Source organism: Acipenser ruthenus, chromosome 1 (assembly GCF_902713425.1).
Source record: "Acipenser ruthenus chromosome 1, fAciRut3.2 maternal haplotype, whole genome shotgun sequence".
In the NCBI taxonomy this organism is placed as follows: domain Eukaryota; kingdom Metazoa; phylum Chordata; class Actinopteri; order Acipenseriformes; family Acipenseridae; genus Acipenser; species Acipenser ruthenus.
This window is the reverse complement of record NC_081189.1, coordinates 38146528-38164500: the sequence shown is the minus strand read 5'-3', so window position 1 is coordinate 38164500 and position 17973 is coordinate 38146528. Positions and strand designations below refer to the sequence as shown.

General features: G+C 39.6%; 1 pseudogene; it reads right to left on the bottom strand.

Moving 5' to 3' along the window:
• Positions 1-1045: 1045 nt before the first annotated feature.
• On the bottom strand, positions 1046-5063 carry LOC117420516 (uncharacterized protein K02A2.6-like; annotated as a pseudogene).
• Between the last annotated feature and the right edge of the window lie 12910 nt (positions 5064-17973).

Here is a 17973-nt window from a genome sequence, read left to right as displayed (position 1 = left end):
CACCAGAGGGAGCCGGGCCGCCGTTCCCGCCTCCGCCTCCTGAGGGTCCGCTGCTGCTGCCGTCGCCTCCCGAGGGTCCGCTGCTGCTGCCGTCGCCTCCCGAGGGTCCGCTGCTACCGTCGCCTCCCGAGGGTCCGCTGCTGCTGCCGTCGCCTCCCGAGGGTCCGCTGCTGCTGCCGTCGCCTGGGGTCTTCGGGGATCCTGCTTCGCCTGGGGTTGCCAGGGATCCTGCTTCATCTGGGGTCGCTACACTGTGGCCGGAGCCCCACGGAGGGGAGTTGCCGGCCATGAAGAGGGGGGGGGGGAGGTCAGGAGACCAACTTGCCCAGCTGCACTTTCGCGGCAGGATAGTGTGTGGCCGGAGCCCCGGAAGAGGGAGCTGCCGGCCACGAAGAATTTGGGGGTGCCGGACCTCCCACCATGGCCACCCAAATTCACCATGGACACTGTGCTTCCCCCTCTTCCGGAACTGAGACTGAGGGGGGAGGTGGCCATTTAGGCTATGTTGTGCTTGGCACAAGGGGGGGATATGTGACGGGGGACTGCCCCGTCTTTATGAACATGGTTGGGACTGGTAGGGAGGGGGTTAAATTTCTCCCTACCAGGAAAACATGTGAGAATGTGGCTGGAGCCCTAATTGAATAATCAGCAATTATTGATTAATTGGGCTCCAGCCACAAGGGATAAAAGCCAGGGGAGAGGCCCTGGCTAGGGAGAGTTCTAGAAGGAGTAGAGTTTTTTTGTGTGTGCTGTGTTGTTAGTTTTGCAAACCAGTGAAGGCAACGCCCAGCCTGGAAGCCTTATTTGTAAGTTTTGTTTTGTGTTTATTATTTTGTGTTTTGAAACCTTTTTGTTTGGCCCTTGTGCCGATTTATTTTGTATTTTTGTTTATTAAAAAGCTTTATTTTGAACGTTTAAACTGTCTCTGAGTCTCAAACCTCTGTCATCCTTTTCACAGCCATTTAAATACAAATAAACTTATCCATTGTATGGCCTGTAGTGTTTTTCTTTCTTTTTTTAACAAAATAATAACTGTGCTCTTTTAGAAGTCTAGTACTAAGGACATATTTACAAGTCCAGTCTTATTGGAGGTTTGCCACGGCGCTCTGAAAGTCGTGCACCAACACTTGTGTCCTGGGAAACTGGGATGGTAACATCTGCAGGAACTGGGGCCGGTGTCACCGGAGGAGGCAGGGGTGTGAGTGGTGAACTCCTGGACAACTCCATTCCTGGTAGTGTTTCTGCAACCTCTGTATCCAAGATATCTGGTACTTCAGATATTTCGTCCTGGTCTGCCGACTTAGTAGTGTCCACAGCTCTTGACTCCGTAGATGTTGCGCTGGTTGTCGGGTCAGAAACAAAGCGAATACGGATGTGGTCCTGATGTCTTCGAATGACACGTCCATCCGTCAGCTTCATAATAAAAGAAACTGGTCTACTCTTATTCAGAATCACTCCAGGGACCCAGAGCAGACCCTTGCTGAAATTGCAGGCATAGACACAGTCACTAAAATTGAAATCTCTGGACTTGGCATGCTGGTCATGCAAATCTTTCTGCTTCGCTTGTTTAGACTCCACTCTAGCTCTGATGTCTGGCTGTAGCAAATCTAAATGGGATTTCAGCTTCCTCCCCATCAGTAATTCAGCAGGTGAAAGTCCTGTAGTTGTTTGGGGGGTTATCCTGTATTTAAACAGTAAACGTACCAATTTAGTTTCAACAGTCCCACTAGACATCCTCTTCAATCCGTCCTTCATGGTCTGCACTGCTCTCTCTGCCAGACCATTTGAAGATGGATGGTAGGGTGCGGTCTGTACATGTCGGATTCCATTTTTCTGCATAAACTCCTGAAACATTGCCCCTGTAAATGTTGTGCCATTGTCTGTGACAACCACGTCAGGTAAACCATGGGTCGCAAAAACCTGACGCAACTTTTCAATGGTGGTTTGAGCGGTACTGCAGTTCATTGGATGTACATCTATCCATTTCGAATAAGAATCTATAATGAATAGGAACATGTAACCCATGAAAGGTCCAGCAAAGTCTATATGCAGCCTTGACCAAGCGCGGCCTGGCCATTCCCAGGGGTGTAATGGGGCCTGTGCTGCTGTCTTCCGGCTACTTTGGCACTCTGCGCAGAACTTGACCTTTTCCTCTAGACGTTTATTCATGCTTGGCCACCACATGAAACTTCGGGCTAAGCTTTTTATGCGTGAAATTCCAGGATGAGCTTCATGCAGTTCATCCATGATCTGTGTGCGCCCTGGGGGTGGTACCACTACGCGTGACCCCCACAATATGCACCCGTCTTGCACGCTCAACTCATCCTTACGTATGACGTAAGGCTTTAATTCCTCATCTTCTACTTTGTCTGGCCAACCATGTAGAAGGAATTTCTTCACTCGGGACATCACTGGATCCCGCTCTGTCCACAGCTTGATCTGTTTTGCATTCACCGGTGACCCTGACAGTCGTTCCATCAAGAATATGGTATCCCCAGGTAACGGTGTGCAGGCAGGTTTGTCCGGCAGGGGCAAGCGGCTCAAGGCATTGGCGTTAGCATTGTCCTTGTGAGCCTTATCTACAATTGTATACTGGTAGGCTGATAAAGTAAGTGCCCAGCGTTGAATTCGTGCTGAAGCCATGGGCGATATGGCTTTTGTCTCATTAAATAAGCTCATTCGAGGCTTATGGTCTGAGCAAATGGTAAACGGCCTACCATACAAGTACTGGTGAAATTTCTTCACACCAAACACAATTGCTAGCCCTTCCTTATCGAGCTGTGAGGAGCCTTTTTCTGCCACGGTAATTGTACGTGATGCAAAACCCACAGGTTTTTCTGATCCATCTTCCATCAGATGAGACAGTACGGCTCCCACGCCATATGGAGAGGCATCACAGGATAGAATAAGCTCCTTCTTTGGGTCAAAATGGACAAGTAAGCGTGCTGACTGTAGCAGTTCTTTGACTTCACTGAAGGCTTTGTCTTGGGCTGTCCTCCAGTGCCATGGAATGTGTTTATGCAACAGCTGGTACAGTGGTGCTAGTACTGTTGACAAATCTGGAAAAAACTTTCCATAGTAACTGACCATACCAAGAAATGACTTCAGTTCTGACACGTTTCTTGGAGGTGGAGCTTCTTTGATAGCTCTCACTTTCCCTTCCATGGGGCATCGACCTTGGGCAGTGATCTGGTGTCCTAAGTAAGTCACACTCGGTGCTTGGAAGGAGCACTTGTTGAGTTTCAATCTCAGTCCTGCTTGAGACAGTCTCTTTAACACTTGCTCCAGATTGTCCAGGTGCTCTGTTTCACTGGTTCCAGTTATCAATATATCGTCTAGATAGACAGCAACGTGGGGTATGCCTTGTAAGAGGTAGTCAATTGTCCTCTAAAAAGTTGCTGGTGACGATGCCACTCCAAACGGTAAGTGATTGTACTTGAACAGTCCACGGTGCGTATTGACGGTGACATACTGCTTTGACTCCTCATCCAACAACAGCTGCTGGTACGTATGGCTCATGTCAAGCTTTGTGAAAGATTTTCCTCCAGCTAGTGTGGTAAAAAGATCCTCCACGCGTGGCAAAGGATAAGTGTCCAACTTTGATGCCTGGTTTATGGTCAATTTATAATCTCCACAAATGTGAACAGTCCCATCACTTTTGAGTACTGGCACAATTGGAGCTGCCCAGCGTGAAAACTGTACAGGTTCAATGATCCCTGCATGCTGCAACCTGTCTAGCTCTTCTTCAACCTTGCCCTTCATTGCATATGGTACTGGCCTGGGTTTAAAGAAGCGGGGTGGAGAGAGTCCACAAACAACTGAACAGTCTCTCCACGAAGTGTGCCCAGCTCATCTTGGAACACGTCTTGATAACTTTGCAGAACATCTTGGTACTTGGCTGCCTGAATGTGCTTTATTTCCCCCCAGTCAAGCTGTATTTTCCTTAGCCAGTTGCGTCCCAGGAGGCTTGGTCCTTCACCTTTAACTACTAGAAGTGGTAATCTGGCTTGTTGATTTTTGTATTTCACGTCAACATCCAGTGCTCCTAACAGTCTAATCGTTTCTCCAGAGTATGTACGCAGCAATACTTGTGTCTCTGTAAGTGCTGGTGCCTGACTGGAACTCCAGGTTTCATGGTAAGTGTGCTCACTAATGACAGACGCTGAGGCTCCTGTATCAATCTCCATTTTCAACTTTTTATTGTTAACCTTAACACTGGCATACATTGGCTCTACATGCTGTTCATGCAGGTTAAACATAGTATAGGAACACACCTCCTCTTGCACTGTGCTCTCCAGATGGTGTGCTGTCTGGGGTTTGTTTGACTTAAACTGTCCCGACTTTGCTTTGCCCTTCTTGCCTCTGCACTTTTTAGCAATGTGTCCCTTCTTACTACAATTATGGCATACTGCCTCTTTAAATGTGCAACTGCCTGCATGGTGCAGGCCTCCACACCTATAGCACTCTGTAGCTGCACTGGGCTTCTTGTTGCCAGCCTGCTTGTTAACGTAGTGCACTGTGCTAGATTGCGGATTTGCCGTCTGTAAATCGTGAGTGTTTTTAGCTGCAGTTTCCATTCCCTGAGCCAACTCTAACACCTTTTTAAAAGTTAACTTGGACTCGGACAGCAAGCGCCACTGTATCCGGTCAACATTGATTCCACAGACAAGCCTGTCACGCAGCATATCATCCAAAACATTTCCAAACTCGCAGTGTTCTGAATATTGACGTAATTCAGCAACAAACGTTGAGACAGATTCGCCTGTCTTACGAAAACGGCTGTGAAACTTGAACCTTTGTACAATTTCTGAAGGTTTAGGGTTGTGGTGATTTTTTACAAGTTCCACTAATTCTTTAAAGGGGACTTCTCCCGGCTTGACTGGTGTGGCCAGATTCCTTATTAGTTTATATGTTTTCGCCCCGCATACACTGAGAAGGATTGCACGTCTTTTACCTTCATCAGTAATCTCGTTTGCCAGAAAAAAATGTTCTAACCTTTCAATGTACTCAGTCCGGTCCTCCTGTTCTTCCACAAACTCACTGATTGTACCGTAAGTAGCCATTTCTTCAGTCTGGATGCTGCTCGATTCTTAGTTGTTTTCCCCTCTTTTTTTTTACTTTATAGATTCAGGTTTCGTCTTTCTTTCCAACTGTTGTTTTCGGAAAAACCAAGCAAAAGTTTATCCTCGTCGCTAGATATATGTGGTAACTTAGGAAGGAAACAAAGGGTGAATCTTTCAGGTATTTTATTAGAACAAACAACTCTCAACTACGTTAGTATAGTCACCGTGAATCAGCGCCATTTTTCCATTCCTCAGGTCTATGTTGATGAGGTATTATAACAAAGGCTAAGGGGTGGTGCTACTCAAGGTACGGATCGTTTACAGGGACAAAATAAACAGTTACAACAGTGACTGAACCAGATGCTGGAACTGATTGTCTCCATCCATTTTCTGGCTTACACACACCCACATAAAACAATAATATAATAATATTAATAATAATAATAATAAAAAGTAAACTAATCATAATAATGATTTCTTTACACACACACTCACACAAAGTAAACGAATAATAAAATACATTACATGGCTAAATAATAATAATGACTACAGCTAAATAATGTTTCTTTGTTCTTTACACACACACACACACACACACACACAGTAAAACTAATAATAAAATACATGGCTAAATAATAATAATAACTACAGCTAAATAATGTCTCTGTTCTTTATACACACACACACACACAGTAAACTAATACTGGGGAGAAGAAGATCTTTGTAGTTTGTGATTATGACCGCAGTACCGTGCGATTTTGACATCATGCAGCATCGCCGCCATACCACACAACCTGTCAGCTTCTTACGAACCCCAGTTAACCTTGGACTACCCCTCAACAACTATACCAACTTTCATCACTCTGTAATAAGTGATTTTCGAAAGACCAATTTTTACATTTAGGCAAAATGTTTTTTTTCAATCCAATATGGTGGCCAAACCATTTGACCTATGACCTAAGTTCTTTAGTATTTTCCATCTTCCTATGAGCATCTACCAACTTACCGAATCTGGTGAGTTTTCGAGCAACTCTGACGGAAATAATAATAATAATAATAATAATAATAATAATCATAACAACAACAACAATAGGCTTCCCAGCCCTATGGGTCTGGAAGCCTAATTATGACAAAAGGAATGAAATGGAGACATTGACCATTTGTATTATACTCAATCACAGCTTACCCCTACTCAAGCCACCTACTTGTTGCATTCTTGAATTCTTCATTCATAAAATAAAATAAATTTACAAATACAAGAAGTGTAAAGGGGTGTTCACACCGGACACGACGCGCATGCCGCCTCCTTGCTCGTCGCTTCCGCAGCCCCCGGTTCACACCGAAGGGATCCTGTGACATCACACTTGGATGTATTGAATGCAGGCTATGCAAGGCTATGGCAGAATGTGGAAAAAACTGTTTTATTTTTTGTTTCACTTTTTTATTTCTTAATTATAAACTGGAAATGAATTACTTTTGCGGTAACATGTACTATGTAATTACACGTATTGGGAAACAGACTTTTTTTACACTATAAGTAACAAAAAAATCTAATTAAACTGGGTTAACTAGTAGATTTGTTTATTTTATTTGGGGGGGGGGGGGTGTTCTGTTAATCATTACCGATTTACAAGATTACAATAGTTCAGCTCTATAAACATAAATCCCTAACATGTTTGTGTTTATTTGCCTGTTTGTTTGAAATAAAGTTTAATTTTAATATGTATGGTAATTCTTTGAAGGTGTTTTTTTTTTTAAATGTATAGGGTAAATTGTCATCAGTAGTGCGCGGGGGTAATCGGAAGAGCACAGAAATTAAAAACTTGTAGTACAGCCATCTGCTTTCTTAATTCATTTATATTTCAAGTATGGATAGCAAAGAAAAAAAATTAATTGCTCTAGCCTTGCTATACCGAAGGAAGAAGAAAATAACTACTAGATCAGTGTGGGTTCATGACATATTAAAGAATACTAAAAACACATCTCTATGTACAGGCATTTCATCATGGTTATGCATATGTCACTGTGCAATGTTTTGTTTTTTAATCTGTTTTATATTTAACTGTATGCTGTGTATTTGTTGTTTGTACTTTGTTTCGTTGTTTTTAGTGTTATTGTTCTAAACTGTACAGCGCTTTGAGATGCGTGCATTTAGGCGCTATACAAAATAAAGATTATTATAATAGGAAACATTATGGGGAGTATCACCAGCTTGTTCAGGAACTTCGATTTGGTGAGGAGAGGTTTCAACCTTATTTCAGGTTCAATCCTGAACAATTTGATTAAAGATAAAAAAAGATTTAAAGTTGTGTTGTACAACTCTTGGTTCTCGGACACATACAATATTAAATTTTCTTTCTCCATCTTGATTGTTCATTGGTTCTTTGCGGGCCCGCCCAGCTGTCTTCCTCGAATGGAGTCTACTACTTTTATCTGATTGGCTGCTGGTACATCACGAAGCGGTGCGGCAAAAGTTGAATTATTTTGTATCTCTTGCGCATCGCCTTCGGTGTGAATGACTTGATTGAAAATAGCTTTTTTTTATTTATTTATTTATTAAGAGTTTAAATTCAAATTTTCCTCAGCAACACTGTGTTACTGTCCACAAGGAACGTCCGAAACAATGCCAGACAATATTTCAACATCAGATTTTTCTGAAACTGATAGGGAGATTTGTGGCCAAATTTGACTTTCCCACTCAACGGTGTGTAGATGACTGTGCATGTGTTGTGTTAGAAAATGCAAATGAAAAACAAATACAAAAGGATGAAAAAAAATGCAATATTTATTTTTTTAGGTCGGATCATCCTCAAAGACCTCATTCCAAAAGGAAATGCAACGTTTCCAAATCTCATTTGCTAGTTTATTTGATACATCAATTTGCAAACATTCTGAATCAGCTGGCGCTGTATCTAAGACTTTGGGCACATATATTGAAATAACACAGTGTTGCTATAATTGTGCGTAGGTCCCTTCATTATTTGGAAATGAGAACAACTCAACTTATCCCCGCAACACTTACACAGCACATTAATCATAATAATACGTCAAAATACAACATGCGAAGGAAACATGTACAGTTTGAAAGATGTCTACTACACAAAACGAAAGCAGGTACAAGATCCTTCCTTATGGAAAATTAGACGAACCATGTTTGTCACACAGACTAGTGTGTTTCCACACGGAGGTAATATAGCTTATACAACACTTCATTGGGCATGCGCCAGTGCGTTTCAGAGTACATGTGAGGGTACATGCGGAAGTCATTTTTTGGCTCAGATGCTCGAGAACAGTGATTCTGGACATAGCAGTGTGGCATTATGCAGATGTTTGGACGCATACGGATTATTGTACAATGACCAAATACATTCGGAACAGCAAGGTGGGATAGTTTATGTTTTATCTTTCTGTAGTGCTGATGTACCCTTAAAGCAAGTTTAATATTGCAAGGTTATTCATGCTACACAACTATGCATGCTCTGTAAAATAAATAGAGGGCTTTTTAACTTTATTTAAAGCAGATTTAACGCCTGTTACGATCGAGGTTTTATATTTCTCAAACTTGCCTCATCCAGTGATAAGGATACTGTGCTTGCACAGGGCTTAATCTGCCATAATAGTAAAAACAAATATGGTAAAGCGATACTCTTTAATAGGAATTTCAAGGGAACACAAAAAACATTATATTAGGAATCTGTGCCAGATATTAATACAGACTACTGTACATTGGTAACATACTCTACGTTCATATTTAAAACAATTTATTTATGGAGTGCCATTTAATGTCTAGGAACTTATTTGCTCAGGTCAGACTTCTACACTCTCATATATGTTCCTGCTGTCCAGTCCTACTGCACATAGCAAAACACATTTAGTATAGACTTTAATACTTGTACTATTCAGGCCTTCCAGATTTTATTTATATAAAACAGTAATCATTTCTGTGCAATTTCACTGTTTATTTTCAGATATCAGATTTGTATGACCGTAATATGCATCCCCTGCTTATAGAAATACAATGAACCTCAGTAACATTTAGTACAACTGACATACACAGCCATCGATTTGAATGACATACTAAACAAATTGGAAAAGACAATTTTGGAATATTTTAAAGAAGCCATACATGCTATATAAATGGAGAATTTAAACTATGAAGCAGAATACTGTGTTGGTGTTGTGGCACACCATATTTAGATTTGTCATAAACCCAGACAAGGTTTCTCACATTCTTCATGGCTTCTTGCACCACAGGATTTGAAGTTTGGTCAAAGTGATTTATGTTTTTATTTCAACTTCCAACCTCCAGTTCTTTCCCATTGTCCTACAGTCACTTTTTATTGGAGTGAAATCACACCAGTGCAATAAACAAAAGTTATTCAGCTCACCCACAAGAACTTCAAGAGGCTTACAATGCCTCAGTAGCTATGTCACAATCAGCTGGGAAATATCTTTCAACAAAAAATGCCAGGCAGCTAAGCTCCTGTTTTTTTCACCTTGTGGTGGACAACCACTAATCTTTTTTCAGCAAAAGTTTTGCTTTTGTGGATGAGGAAAAAAGTTACAAGAAATATATGTCTACAATTATTTATTTCAGCAATTTTTTGGCAAAACCCAGAAATTTTGCTAATTCAAAAGTATTCATAACCTTTGATGCTATGATAGTATTGTCAACAAGGTGCTAGAAATTTCAATATGATAATGCTGTAACGATTGAAATCAACCTTCACAGTATGCCATTTATATTCGGGCGCCAGGTAAATAATAATTACCAAATTTATCAAAAATAAAACCCATTCAAGACGTTAAAGGGCTTAATGTAACTCCGAAACCAGACAATAATCCTAGGTGCATTAATAAATAAGAATAGAACCATTAATCAATCCATCAGGTCAAGTAAACAATTTAAGAAAAGGCAATTAAACAATCTTCAGTTAGTAGTATTTATCCAAAATGTATATTTGCAGAAAAGAAAGTCAACAAAACTATATATATATATATATATATATATATATATATATATATATATATATATATATATATATATACACACAAATATATATACACACCCACCTATCTCTCTATTTAGCATTAAGTTAATATACCTAATTACTATAAAATGGCAAAAGCCATCCAGATACTCTGCAACTGTAGTAAATGCTAAAGCAAAACTGACTTTATTATATAGCCCATACACAGCAAACCATAAATTAACCCGAACTCCGGAGTCCATTAAGGGTCCATTTTAAATACAGTAATCCTAAATGGTTACTAACTTATCAAAAAACACACAAAATCATATAATAAATAAAATAATGTATAATGTGATATCTTGTAACAATTGTAAGTCGCCCTGGATAAGGGCGTCTGCTAAGAAATAAACAATAATAATAATAATAATAATAATATAGACACAAATACATAAAACAACAAAAAACAAAACCAAAAAATAACTAATTTCGACTAGCAATTGAAAACAGAATGAAACAATTAATTTTCCTTCTTTAGCCTAGCATCTCTACAGGCCCTAAACATATCAGCTATAAAATATACCAGCCAAAAACAACAATTCATATTCCAAAACTTTTAGTAGTTGGCGTTGTATAGTAATTAGCAGCAAAAATAGTCCCGAACTTTTCATAATTAGTGTTGTATTCCTCTGTTCATCCACCTTTTGCAACAAAAATAAATAAATAAACAGTCTGACCTGTATCCAAGGAAACTCCTGTTAAACCTCAAAGCACAGAACTTGTCTCCGGCATTCTTCAGCTCATCACTGCTGTTTAAACGCCAGGAAAACCCCGTAGTATACAGATAATTAGTATTGCGTCCAACAACCAGTTCCGTGTTCCGTGTTGCTTAGTACTCTTCTTTTTAACACACAGCAAAAACCAGCAGCTCCATTGTACTAATATTACATTTATTTTCCCACCAACAACCTAAGATTGCGATACGCTATTTTAATTGAAATACCTCAACCTGATAAATAGTAAAAATTCAACTTTATATAAATCTGCACTTCAATTAACTCACAATAAGTAACAAAGAGAAAAAAAAACATGCACTCTCTCTCCTTTTATCTACCGCCTCCTAGCTCCTTAAACATCATAAAACACGCCCCTTTATAAATGGATAGCCTAATGCATCCAACCATCACTGCTTCTCACACACATACAGAGCCCACCCCTCTTAAAGGGACCGTACCCAAAAGACTGAATGCTACATTTGTCCCCCTTTTAGAGGACTCAAGAACTGGAAGCCTGATCATCCTCAGAAAAATCATCAATAGTAAAACCCTGGAAGTCCTCATCAGAACCCTCATCTTGAAATACATCCATTATTTTTTTTTCCTTTCATAGCTAACCAGTTCTGAGGTTGTTGGAAATACTGGCTACAAATTTACCACATGAACTGCTCGCAAGTCCTGACCAGTGTCTTCCTGGACAACGCGATAGTTCACAGGACCCATTTGCTTCACAATCCTATAGGGTCCTTTCCAACGTGGGGCAAATTTGGCCATGTAGCCTTCTTGTCTTTTGGATAAGGGATGCGTTCTTAACCATACTCGATCTCTCGGCTGGTAGGCTATTTCCCTCCGATTTTTGTTGTAATTTCTCTGTTGACGGGTTTGTGCTTTCTTCACATTTCCCTGTACCTTCTGTTGCATTTCCTTCAACTGAAACATAGTGTCATAAGCTGGGGTTTCTGGTAGTATTGGAGTTCTCTTTAAGGCCTGTTGCAATGGTCCCTTTAAGGAGCGTCCCAGGTTAAGCTCTGCTGGAGTAGATCCTGTAGATTCCTGTGTAGCCGAGTTAATAGTGAACCGGAATTCCACCAAATATTTATCCCACTTCTTATGCTGTTCAGCCAAATAAGAAGCAATCATTGGTTTTAAGACTTTATTTATTCTTTCTGTAAAGTTAGTCTGTGGATGGTAGGCTGTAGTAAGTTTTTGAACTACTTGCCATTGTTGGCACACTTGCTGCAAAAGTTCAGAAACAAACTGAGACCCTCTATCTGATAAAATGAAGTCTGGAGTACCCCATCTTGTAAAGATTTCTTTGGTCAGGATACGAACAATAGTTTCAGCTTTAGCTACATGCAGAGGAAATATTTCTATCCATTTTGTGTAGTAATCCACTACAACCAATAAATAAACAGTCTGACCTGTATCCAAGGAAACTTCTGTTATTATTATTATTATTATTATTATTTATTTCTTAGCAGACGCCCTTATCCAGGGCGACTTACAATCGTAAGCAAATACATTTCAAGTGTTACAATACAAGTAATACAATAAGAGCAAGAAATACAATAACTTTTGTTCAAGCAAAGTACAAGTGTGACAAACCACAATTCAATAATACAGCAGATAATAGTGATAGTTACATCAAGATATGATTAAATAGTGATAGTTACATCAGGATATGATTAAATACAAAGTACTACAGGTTAAACACTTGGCAGATTACAGTATTCTGAAGTACAGGATTAAATGCAGTAAAATAGGGGGCAGATAAGAGCAAAATAAAGCACATTTACATGAAGGGTGATAGTGTCCCAGGATACAAACAGAGGAGTTCTACAGGTGCTCTTTGAAGAGGTGAGTCTTGAGGAGGCGCCGGAATGTGGTCAGGGACTGGGCAGTCCTGACATCTGTAGGAAGGTCATTCCACCACTGCGGAGCAAGGGTGGAGAAGGAGCGGGCTCTGGAGGCAGGGGAGCGTAGCGGAGGTAGAGCTAGTCTTCTAGTGCAGGCGGAGCGGAGAGGTCGAGTGGGGGTGTAGGGAGAGATGAGGGTCTGGAGGTAGCTGGGTGCAGTCTGGTCAAGGCATCTGTAGGCTAGTACTGTTAAACCTCAAAGCACAGAACTTGTCTCCGGCATTCTTCAGCTCATCACTGCTGTTTAAACGGCAGGAAAACCCCGTAGTATACAGATAATTAGTATTGCGTCCAACAACCAGTTACGTGTTCCGTGTTGCTTAGTACTCTTCTTTTTAACACACAGCAAAAACCAGCAGCTCCATTGTACTAATATTACATTTATTTTCCCACCAACAACCTAAGATTGCGATACGCTATTTTAATTGAAATATCTAAACCTGATAAATAGTAAACATTCAACTTTATATAAATCTGCACTTCAATGAACTCACAATAAGTAACAAAGAGAAAAAAACATGCACTCTCTCTCCTTTTTTCTACCGCCTCCTAGCTCTTTAAACATCATAAAACACGCCCCTTTATAAATGGATAGCCTAATGCATCCAACCATCACTGCTTCTCACACACATACAGAGCCCACCCCTCTTAAAGGGACCGTACCCAAAAGACTGAATGCTACAATGCAGAACCTAATTCTAGAAAAGTCTAGAAAATACTAGATTGTAGGTGAACATTCTTAGAGAGTATAAAGGGTTAGGCATAGGATGATTGCTGTCATTACCAATAAGAAGACTGTAGGCATCAAATTATTTATTGTCATAAAGCTGGAGAAGGATACACAAAGATTTCCAAGCATTTGTGTATCCCAATTTCAAATATTGTTTCTATTATCAAGAAGTACAAGACTCATGGTACTGTCACAGCACTCCCTCGGTCTAGAAGAAAGTATTTCACCAAGAACAAGTAGAAGAATTGTGAGGAAGGTTAATAACAATCCGAGATTGACTGCCAAAGATATTCAAAGTGAATTGGCTGCAAGTGGGACTGGGATTTCCATTTTAACCATAGGTCGAGTATTGCATGGTGAAGGTCTCAATGGTCACAGGCCAAGGAAAAAGCCACTCTTTGGAAAATGTCACAAGGACAACCGCTTAAAGTTTGCAAAACGACATTTGAATGATGGATATGAGTTCTGGTCAAAGGTTTTGTGGAGTGATGAAACAAAAATCGAGCTATTTGGTTACGCTGATAGTTGTTACGTTTGGGAAAAGTCTGGTGAGGTGTAAAAAAACAAGAACACTATAACTACTGTCAAGCATAGAGGTGGTAATATCTTCCTATGGGGCTGTTTTTCCTCTAATGGCACAGGAAATCTAGTTCTAATACATGGTAAAATGGATTCCATAGCATACCAAAAAATATTGACCAATCATCTGAAACCCTCCGCTACAAAACTTGGTTTAAAATGCACGACAACGATCCAAAGCACATATCAAAATCTACTTCAGAGTGGCTAAAGAAGAATAAAATCAAGGTTCTGGAATGGCCTAGTCAAAGTCCCAATCTAAATCTGATTGAGAATCTTTGGTATGAGTTGAAGAAGGTTGTGCACAAGAGAAGTCCTCGGAATTTGAATGAACTGGTACAATTTTGCGTTAACGAATTGTCAAAGATCACTAAAGAATCACACCAAAAGTTCATCAACAAATACCCTAATCATTTAAAAGAGGTTATTATTGCTAAAGGTGCCTAAAATAGCTATTAATTTCATTTTCCTTGTCAGGGTATGAATTTGAAGTTTGAAAATGAAGTTTTGAATTAGCATTTTTGGTGTTTTGCAAAAAAAAAAAATGCTGAAATAAATAATTGTATATAAATCTATTTCTTGTAACTTTTTTCCTCATCCACAAAAGCAAAACGTTTGCTTAAAAAGATTTTTCCTATAATTATTTGTTTTTGTGAAATTTCTAGAAATTATAAATTTCCTTTGGGGTACGTATGTACAAAAAAGTTTTGAGATTCGGGAACATGTCCATGTTTTTCTTTTCTAGTCTGCTGCTCCACATTTCCAGTTTCCTAACAAACAAATTTATCTTATCTGCAAGCTGAAGAATTCAATTGTTCTACAATATTATAAGAAAAGTCAGTTGCATAGTGCATACCGCTCCTGTGTGCCTATGTGCGGACTAGCGTTATCGCACCGTGAAAATGACCAGTGGTGCTGCATCTGTTTCGTGCTTTACTTTGTAATGTAGCTGTTCACACTACACAATACTTTGCCACATTGCAAACATTTAAAAAACGAGCAAAACAGCAAAAATAAGCGCACAGTTACGAGTTGCACAATACCCCAAAAAATGTTGTCATGAAAGCAGAAGAGGTATATTGTTTTTTTCAACGTGCAACATACTGGTAGATTACAGTCGTAAAGCCAGCTGTGATCAACATTTGGAGACTAACAGCCTGATTTCCAAAACAGGCAAAAAAAAAAAAAAGAACTAGGCCTAAGTCGCAAAATGATTTTAAAAGCCTGATTAATGTAACCACATCACTTGATTTATATTTTTAAAGTGTCAACAAGTGAATACACGACTTATTAAACCTGAACCCTTTGTAAGGCTTTTGAAACTCTTGCTTATGTATTGCCCTAGCCTTGTAGGGAGTATGTGGCTTTTTCATAACTCCGCAAGAGCAGCTGTGACCTCAGGCGGATGATAACACTTTTCTTTTCACATAAGTTGTTTCTGCTTAGAAAGCTGTTTTGAGCCTATGTACAAACCATAATCAAACCAATTAAAACTGTACTTCTGGAAAAACATGGAAACGACATTCGCAACTCTTGCTGTAATTGATGTCAGATGCTTGACAGTACCAGTAAATAGTGTAGATGCAGAAGGATCATTTTCTGCATACAAAAATGTACTTCGGGATGATCAGCACTCCATAATAGCATCAAACCTCTCAATGTACAACATGTTGTATCAGAATAATATGTACATGTAACCCTCCTTACCAGGATGCAAGTTATTAGACCAGTTAGGTTCTTTGTAGATAAAGATAAATAAAAGCAGAGACACTGCTTATGGTACCCAATGCATTGCAGAACATTTATTAAAAAAAATAAAATAAAGAAAAATAAAATCACTTGGAATTGGGCAATGTGAAACAGCCCTGACTAGACAATGTCCATTTAGGAAAACTTTACTTTTTTAATGTAGAGTTCACACTGCACAGTCCTACCACACTGAAACCTATTCCATGAGTTGCCCTCCAGGTTCTCCAGAATCAGAATGATGGAAGATTATGTATGCTGTTATGCTGTTGGTCCAGTCAGGGTCTGGCTTACCATTTCCATTACAGGAAAGTTCAAATCCAATCAAGAAAAAGCTTTCCTTTAAGAATGTTATTAATATCATATCAAATATCATATCAGCTATTATATCAAATATCATATAAACTATCATATTAACCTAGGTTTATTGCATTCCACTCTATATTTATCTGTTAACATTTACTTGCATCTTGATGTGCTTAGCACCTTTGCTGTTTCAATAATATTTTAAATTCCCTTGCAACTGCAACTGTTTGTGGTAGTAATAATTCAGTAACAGAGATAAACCTCAGTCTTGTGCATCAACATATATACATAGTTAGATGTATACATATAACTGTAAGTTTTTAACCTTTTGCATTAATTACCTAACAGGTAAGTAATCAGGCTTTCATTGTATTTGCATAACTAACACATATTTCAATCAAATAACTCACAATATCTGCCATAATAATAAAGTACCAGCAGTATATAAATCAGTAATATTCTGTTTGTTATATTGCTCAATAATTATTACAAATTATAATATATAACTCTCAAAAGTCTTACTAAACTTAGATAACAGTTTTTAACTTTTTTCAATTGTCACAACCTATTTTTTCTTTCTTTACTGGACCATTTGCATCCTCGTGGCCTTCATAAAATTTAAATAAATATTGTTTCTTTCCCAATTTAAATTAAATGACATATTTCAAGATAATACTTTTCTGACAGTTACCTTGGTATATTTAGTGAGGATTTATCATTATTTCAGACCTAGTTGGTTTTTGCTTTGTTTTACTTCCAATATTTTCTGTCATGTTTTAAGAATTTAAAATAATTATTTTAAACATAGATTTTTTTAGCACTCACCAGGTTTCAAAAGACAATTTTCTGATAATCTTCTAAATGTAGTTCTTCTTTCTTTTTTTCTGGAAATCTTTATTTGTTTTAGTTTAGAATTTCTGCTGTAACTTTTCTTCAATATTTCTCTGGCATTCTTCTCTGTTCAGTCTTTTTTCTCTGTGTGTGTGCTTTTTCACACTGTGTGTTCTGTATTTTGTGTTTGTCAGTGAAGGCAAATGCCTAGCCTGACATTCGTGTTTGTGGTCAGTATTGTGTCCCTGCCAGCAACCACAGGTGTGGCCATTCCCCAGTTAGGTAATTGGTGCTAATTGGGGACTGGCCATGTGTATAAAAGGAGCCAGAAAGCCTTTGTTTGTTGGAGGGAGTATGCCCAGCCTGACATTAGTGGTTGTGGTCAGTATTGTGTTGTTTAACCTTTTATTTTGGCTCTTGTGCCTGTTTATTTGTTCCAGTGTTTTCTTTGTTGATTTTATAAACGTGCACAAGAGTGCATTAAACTGCAGCTTTCCCTGACTCGCTCCTGACGCTATCCTTTCACATATGGTGTCAGAATGGGAAGTCACTGGTCCTGCTGAGTCAAGGCAGGATAGACACAGAGCAGTTGGTTGCCAGGATGCTCAGTCAGAAGAACCAGCCTGCCGCCCTGTCCGCGCTGGCCGTGTCCCCTGTTGACATTTCTCGGGCGACCGCTGACCCGCCCCCAAACAGAAGAAGAACCAGCTGGAGGTATTGAACAGACCAGTGGTGCCATTCTGAGGGGGAGGATATGTGACAGGGAGGACCCTGTTGTTGGTTCAATTGCGCTGCTGCTTAGTAAACAGGAAGGCTTGCCTGGAGCTGAGCTGATTGGGAAGTCCTGATTGGCTGGAAGGGTATGCCCGGGGAGCCTGTGCCTGTTTAAAAAAACAGCAGCACCAGCGTTCGAGGCTACTGCACCGCCATGGCTACACAGACGGGCGCTTTGTTTACATCAAGGAGGAGAGCATCCAGAGTCCCCGGGGCTTCGGGAACAACAGCAGTAGGTTAGTTTTAGAGGATGTTTATCCCAACCAGTATAGAGCAGGTTTC